This window comes from Pinus tabuliformis, chromosome X, assembly GCF_031772625.1.
Source record: "Pinus tabuliformis cultivar Carrire ecotype Pingquan chromosome X, CPIR1, whole genome shotgun sequence".
NCBI classification, from domain to species: Eukaryota; Viridiplantae; Streptophyta; class Pinopsida; order Pinales; family Pinaceae; genus Pinus; species Pinus tabuliformis.
The window spans coordinates 160,893,931-160,900,755 of NC_142308.1; the positions used below are offsets into that span (position 1 = coordinate 160,893,931).

The 6,825-nt window shown below is 37.6% G+C and overlaps 1 pseudogene; it reads right to left on the minus strand.

Moving 5' to 3' along the window:
- Positions 1-2,037: 2,037 nt before the first annotated feature.
- Positions 2,038-6,561, minus strand: LOC149138949 (uncharacterized; annotated as a pseudogene).
- Positions 6,562-6,825: the final 264 nt, after the last annotated feature.

The window sequence follows — 6,825 nt, forward strand, 5'->3', positions numbered from 1 at the left end:
AACTCAACAACAAGTGTGCGCACTTGGAGAATTCTATCATTGTTGTTGGACACCTAATCCTCTAAGGGTTGGTGTGGAAGTTGAATAGTCTAAGGAAGTCCAAGAGACCTTGGAATACGAAACCAAAGGTCATGTGAATGTACAATAAATGTATATCATTTGTTAATAATAGATACAATCTCATGCTTATCTTTCCTATTTTGTCTCTACCATGTGTGTGTTTAACATGGTATCAGAGCGGGCAATATCCTGCCCTGCTCATACTTGAGCCACTTGTTTTATGGCCTTTCTATGCAAGTCAGTTCTGCATTTCATGAATGTTTTCTCAGCGAAATTCTAGTTTCAATCTTTGGCCACAAATCATTGGACATGTTTCTCTTAATTTTTCTGAGCAAATCAAGTCTGTCTCTCTATGCATTTTAGAATTGTACCTATCATATTTCTGCCCAGGCATTACTCTGCCACACTACATCTAACCATTAATATTCTCTAACGCTGACATAAAATATCATTGCTGCTCGCCAAGGATTTGAAGAGTCGAATCATATTCCCTTGAATAGTGTTGGCCTGTATTGCATACATTTTTGAAAACCAATTCAAAATTGCTCTTTGCCAATTCTGTCTTGCCATTCTGAATCTTCTCAGTCGTTTCTCTATATTAATCTGCTCAAAAAAATCCATTATGGTTAGCTTGTCAGTGCTGACACAACATGAATGTTACATCCCCTGCTACAATGTTGATAGCGATTTTGAGGAGCAGCATCAACTTAGCACTCGACTCGGGCAGATATGTGTCTATGGCGAACAAATAGCTAATGGATTGCACTTTCTTTATCATCCCTCTTCTTCTGCGAATCATAATCAAATTATTCCAGGGTACATGAAAGAGACTGTTACATTTATAATTATAGATGATTTGAACATCTTTCCAATTTCCACCATTACCAGCGTTACTCTCATGAATTAATTGCAAGTGAAACACCTTAGCGAAATGGAGGAAATGACAGTAACGGTTGGTCCTGATAAGGCTTTGGAGTTATTGTGGGCATCTATGGCTTCAACGACAGCTTTGAATGATTTTTTCTCTCCGTTGTCCTCAACAACTTCTGCATAGTAGATGGGAGAAGTGGAATATTTGATCCGTGGAAGGCCATTGTTACTGATGCTTGCCACTAACTTGGACAACATCGTGCCGTGTTGTCGTAGAAGTCTGATAATGCCAGCGATAGTGGTGGACGTGAACATGGATAGTGGTGAACTGGAGCCCATGTGGGAGTTGGATATATTGTTTTTCAATATGAAATGATACACCCTAGTGAGACCAGACTAAATATAGTGCTGCTACGACAATTTCCGAGCTTCCAAAAAATACACTTGGATTCTCAAGAGCTTATGGAATATGCTCAGCATTGGTGGATTCTTGAAGGCATTTTTTGATTGTGTGTTTATTCAGCGAGAAAATCCATAGCAATCCAGAAAAGGAATGTCGACTACAACATGAATGACAATTCCTTACAAACTGACACTTGAAATTTATTCTGCATTTTTTTGAGATCAAGAATGGTTTGTTGCTAAAATTTATTATAGAGCATTATCACGTTCTCTTCTTTAAATATTTGTTGGAGCGTACTACAAAGGCTTAAGTATGGACTTGAACGAAGGAAGCTCTTGAGTCTATGTCATAGAGGATTGTGACAACGAGACAGTCGAAATATGTGACAAGTAGAAACCATTGAAATTACTTCCCTTGAGGGAGCTGACCCACTTCCATAATACAGACGTCGTCTACCATTTTCGCTCTTTCTTTTCCTCCTCTACATGTGGTAGAGGACAATCGTTTCATTGCCTCAAAGGTTTGGATCGTTAGAGATCCTGTAGCCAACAGTCACACCATACAGTTGCACCCTTCGCTCTGAATGCCAACAGTCACACCCTTCACTCTAAATGACAACAATCACACCATATGGGTAATTTACAAGATCTATGTTCGTTGCATTCGTTGGTGGACACCACACCGGCATCGAACCTCGATCCTGATCAGCTTCGTGAATTCGCCTTCTCCAAAGGTGAACGTGACCGTGAACGAGAGCGAGAAGGAGATGGAGACCGAGACCGAGATGGAGATGCACTAATGCTTCGCTTTTCAGTATTATGGGGTATGGTCAAACTATGGCTCCTGCTTCGAGAAATTGATTTCTTGTAAGAAGATGCCCTCGATCTAGACCTGGAAAAGGAACATGAGCTCGAAAGGGAGTAAGATTTACGATTGGGAGAGTATGCACTTTTTGAGGCTGATCTTGATCGTGATATTGATCTTGAATATACAGACGGGCTTCTAGAGCGGCTTCGACTATGACTCTGACGAGAATCGTAACTTCTAGCACTTCTCTCACTTTAACTTCTTGAGTAACTTCGAGAATAACTGCGCCCACGATCGAAAAAATGGATTGTGGAACTCTGAATCATCAAGCTTTCTTATATAATTTTTCATATCCTCGTAGCTTGTGTAGTCTACAACTCCCACATGTCATTTCCTTTGCGGTAAACTTGAGAAAAGCATACATCAACAATACGATGCATGTGATCCTTCAAATCTTGCCATGATGCAGAGCTAGGTAGTCCATGCACAATAACCTTGTATCCAGTACGCCTATACAAACCACTCGAATGACTACCACTAGAGTAGCTACCATACGCTTCAACAGATGAAATTTCCTGGCAAGAAAGTGATAGGGTTTGCGCAGAGACTAGATGGGTGATTATCTTTCAAGAGAAAACACCATGGAAGCCTTTTTGAAATTCTAAGTTTCTCTATATTTTCTAAATTATGGGCAACAACCTTTGAACATTTCACTTTGAACAAGGGAGGAACATTGATATATTCAAGATTGTCTCTAAACATGACTTCTATCTGGTATCTAAGCAAGATAATGGTAGATATTTGAAAGAAATATCTTGAATTTGTTACTCACTTATCTCATTGATTATTTTATTGCTGGCACATTTTCTGCACAAGTTCACACTTTCATTTGTTGGGTTTCACATTGGAGAAAATGACTCAAATTGGTGAAGTATTAGAGTTTTTGAAAACTATGATACAATCTACTTCTCATGACACATTCCAAATCAGCAACAGCTCTCCCTCAGAATTTCAGACTTGTCCACAATATGCACAAGAACATATTTATTTTTTGTAGCTTGAATCTCAACTACAACATGAAGAATTACAGCAGTGGAGTCATCATTCTGAACCTATTTCTGTTAAGAAGGTTGAAGCAGACTCCCATAAACAGTAAGACAATAATGTTACAGTTGATATAGATCCATTGCCCAATAAAGCAGCAGAGTTACATGCAATGCAAAAGTTCAGTTTGCACTTCCCAAGCCCATCATCAGACCTTGGAAAGAGCTTGTCCACAACAAGCACAGAACTGGTCTTGGATATGACAAGGACGTGTCCTTTCATATTCCAAATTACTCAAAGCCCTTCTAGTTTGAGTGCTAGATTCCTTCATGACAGTTCACCTTTAGCTGTTCCAGATTATGCTCCTCTTCCACAGTAACAACAACAGATTGTGAAATGCCAACACTGTGACCGAGTTGGCCATATGAAAGATCACTATTTTGATCTTCATCCATGTAAGCATTGTCATAAAACCAGTCATTCTTCAAAGAGATGCTTCAAAAAAAACATCCTGCAAGAACAATGATTCATCTTGGATGGATCGCTTCTTGGCAATGGGCTTCAACAACAAAGAAGATATTTCACTCATATAACAGGATTTGTTCTCGAATATTGAAAAGTCTTGCAGTTGAGATCTCTTCATCTTCTCACCTTGTATCTGACAGGGGGGAAATGATGGTCATCTACAAGATTCAAAGCCACATCAAGCAAGCTTGAGCCACAACTTGCCATACCAGATTCAGAGTTGTAGCCAGAGGCAAATATGGCCCTGAGCATCCCTTCAGTCGGTGATGCCTCTTCAAAGAATTGGGGACACTTCCTCTAGCAGAAGACTTCAGCTTCTTGCCAGTTTCGGAAGAGTTCCAGGAATTGCATTAAGCATTCCAGAGTTGTTAGTAATCCTTAAACCATCATAGTTTGAGACCTCCCTTTTTAGGTTGAGGTTCTCCCTTTTATGCAGGGTGAGACCTCCCTTTCATGGTTGAAGCTTTCCCTCTTCACAAGAGCACTTCCTCTTGCAGAAGACCTGAGCTTCATACCAGACTTGGAAGAATTCAGGGAACTGCACTAGGCGTTCCAGTATTGGTAGTCATCCTTAAACCACCACCCTTTATACCAACATTTTAGAGCGCACATTCATCCTAGTGCTACCATGCATTTTTGCACATTTTGTATTACATCTCTCTTCTTGGACTCATACATACCCCTTCTGATTAAGGGTGGAATGTTGGACACCTAAGGGTTGGTGTGGAAGCTGAATAGTCTCAGGTTGTCCAAGAGACCTTGGAATACGAAACCAAAGGTCATGTGAATGTGCTATAAATGTATATCATTTGTTAATAATAGATACAATCTCATGCTTATCTTTCCTATTTTGTCTCTGCCATGTGTGTGTTTAACAACTGTGCTGCAAGAGATGGTTGCAAAAAAACCAGAAGAAGGTTCAAACTCTTTGGAATGTGGCAGCAAAATACAGAAGACAGAGGAACAGTATTTCAACAAAGACTATTAGGAATCTCAACACATGGATCGATATGGCTCTCCTCTCAAATCATCAGAAGATATCTCTTGTTCTCGGCTTTATATCATATATAATTTTCTCATATGTTATGCAACTGCATTATGCTTCTCAAGCAGTTTGTTAGATCCTTCAAGTAAAATGTAGTAGATACTTTTGAAACTTTTAGTGCAAATGTAACAGTTGAAAAGGAAGGATCGGGCATGAATTTTGTCTCTCCGTCTCCATTGATTACTTCAACCTATATGTAATGGGGAGCTCTTCTCTCTTATTTCTTGGAATGAATATAACATACTCGTTTCTGTAAAAAATAAAAAATAATAATAAGAATAAGAAGAAAATTTTATTACTTTACTTATTTTTTAAGATTTTGGATATATTTAAAATCATAATTAGTATTAGTCCCTGCCATGGAAGGATTATAGCAATTGATTTGTCTGTTGATCACTATTAGTTCAACATTGATCACTCCAAGTTATAATGTTTAACTTTGAAAAATAAATATTTATTTATCAATATTATTAAAAATAATAATTTTCAAACATTTCATTGGACCATAAATTTGAAGGTCTTATTGCATTCTTTGTGCCATGTGGATAACTACCTCAGATTTTTTTTGCCATAATTTATGGATGTATCTGTAATATTTCTGTCATGATTTTAAATATTGGTGCAATGATTTTTCATTGTTAAACTTCATAAGAGGGCCTAATGGTTAAGAGCACGTGTTTCCTCCTAAGAGGTCACATGTTCAAAACCAGAGGGGGTAGAGTATGTATGCCTTCGTAGACTTAGCAATTAAATCATTATGCAGAGGTGGGTCCCTTGTCCCACAAACAAGGGGGTCTCATACACCAATTTGGTGTTTGGCTTGGCCATGACCTTAAAAATCGATAATAATTGGATAATAATAATTAAAATCCTTGAAAATAGCTCTACCATTACTTATAATCTTCAATGCTCTAACATGTAGGATTAAAAGTATAGATGTGAAAACTTAGTAGTGGTTAGTACCCACCAAAAAGTTATGCAAGTCCATATCCCTTATTAAGAAATTAACTTTTCTATTTCATATGTCAATTTTCAATGTTTCTAAAAGCATAACATCCACTTAAGTGGCAGAGACTATGATGCCTGCAACACTTGTTAATATGATTTTGTTTTCTATTTCAATAACTTTATGAAATCATATTTGATGGTAAATGACATTATCATATAAGCATCAAACACTTATTTCATGATATATGTCACATTTTCAAGATTAAACTTTTTTTTATAAAGAATAAATGAATTATAACTTATTTGTGTATATTTCCACAACTCGAAATCATGTTTAATGTCAATTTCTGGAATTTTTGTTGTCTGCAGGTTTTGAGTGGTCTTACCACCCATCATCAAGGACTCAAGCAGAGAATAGTGGATCGGAAAAGAATGCTAGTATGGTTATAAAGGAAGAGTGAACATTAAATGGATTGAATAAATAGAGAAAAATTTATTAAAAACTAGTAATGGAAAAACATTTTGGCCATTGACAATATAATTAAAAAAAATTAAAATCTTGACAGTTGAAAATATGTGCAAATGAGGCATACAGGGACCTTCATGGTGTGTTCTGTGTAATAATCAATTGGAAGATATTGCACATCTTTTCTAGAGTTGCCCATTCACAAGGAAGGTTTGGCAGTGTTCAATCATAGGCCTTAGACACAAATTTTGCTTCCCCAATGATTGGGAGGCTATATTAAAGAATTGGCATATTCATTACCAAAGCTCCTTCAAAGGCAAGGCCATTCTCAAACGAGTCTAGATTTCCCTCCTGACATTCATGTGTTGGGGGATCTCGCTCATACGAGACCATGTAATTTTCAGAGAAAAGAAAATCGATCAGAGGTGATCGCTAACAAGGCTCTTAGTCTATAGGCTATCAAATCCCATCAAGAAAACAATGGAGAATCTTTGATGCTGAGATTGGAGGAGAGAGATTGGATTGACAGAGTGGGAATCAATCTCCAGGGGTAGTCTTCTTCGAGAGTCATAAAGTCAGTTCGGAGAAATTAGATATTGTGAATGACAAAAGAAAAGTTCAATTGGTGGCAGGTGGAAAGGAATAATTTTCTCTTGT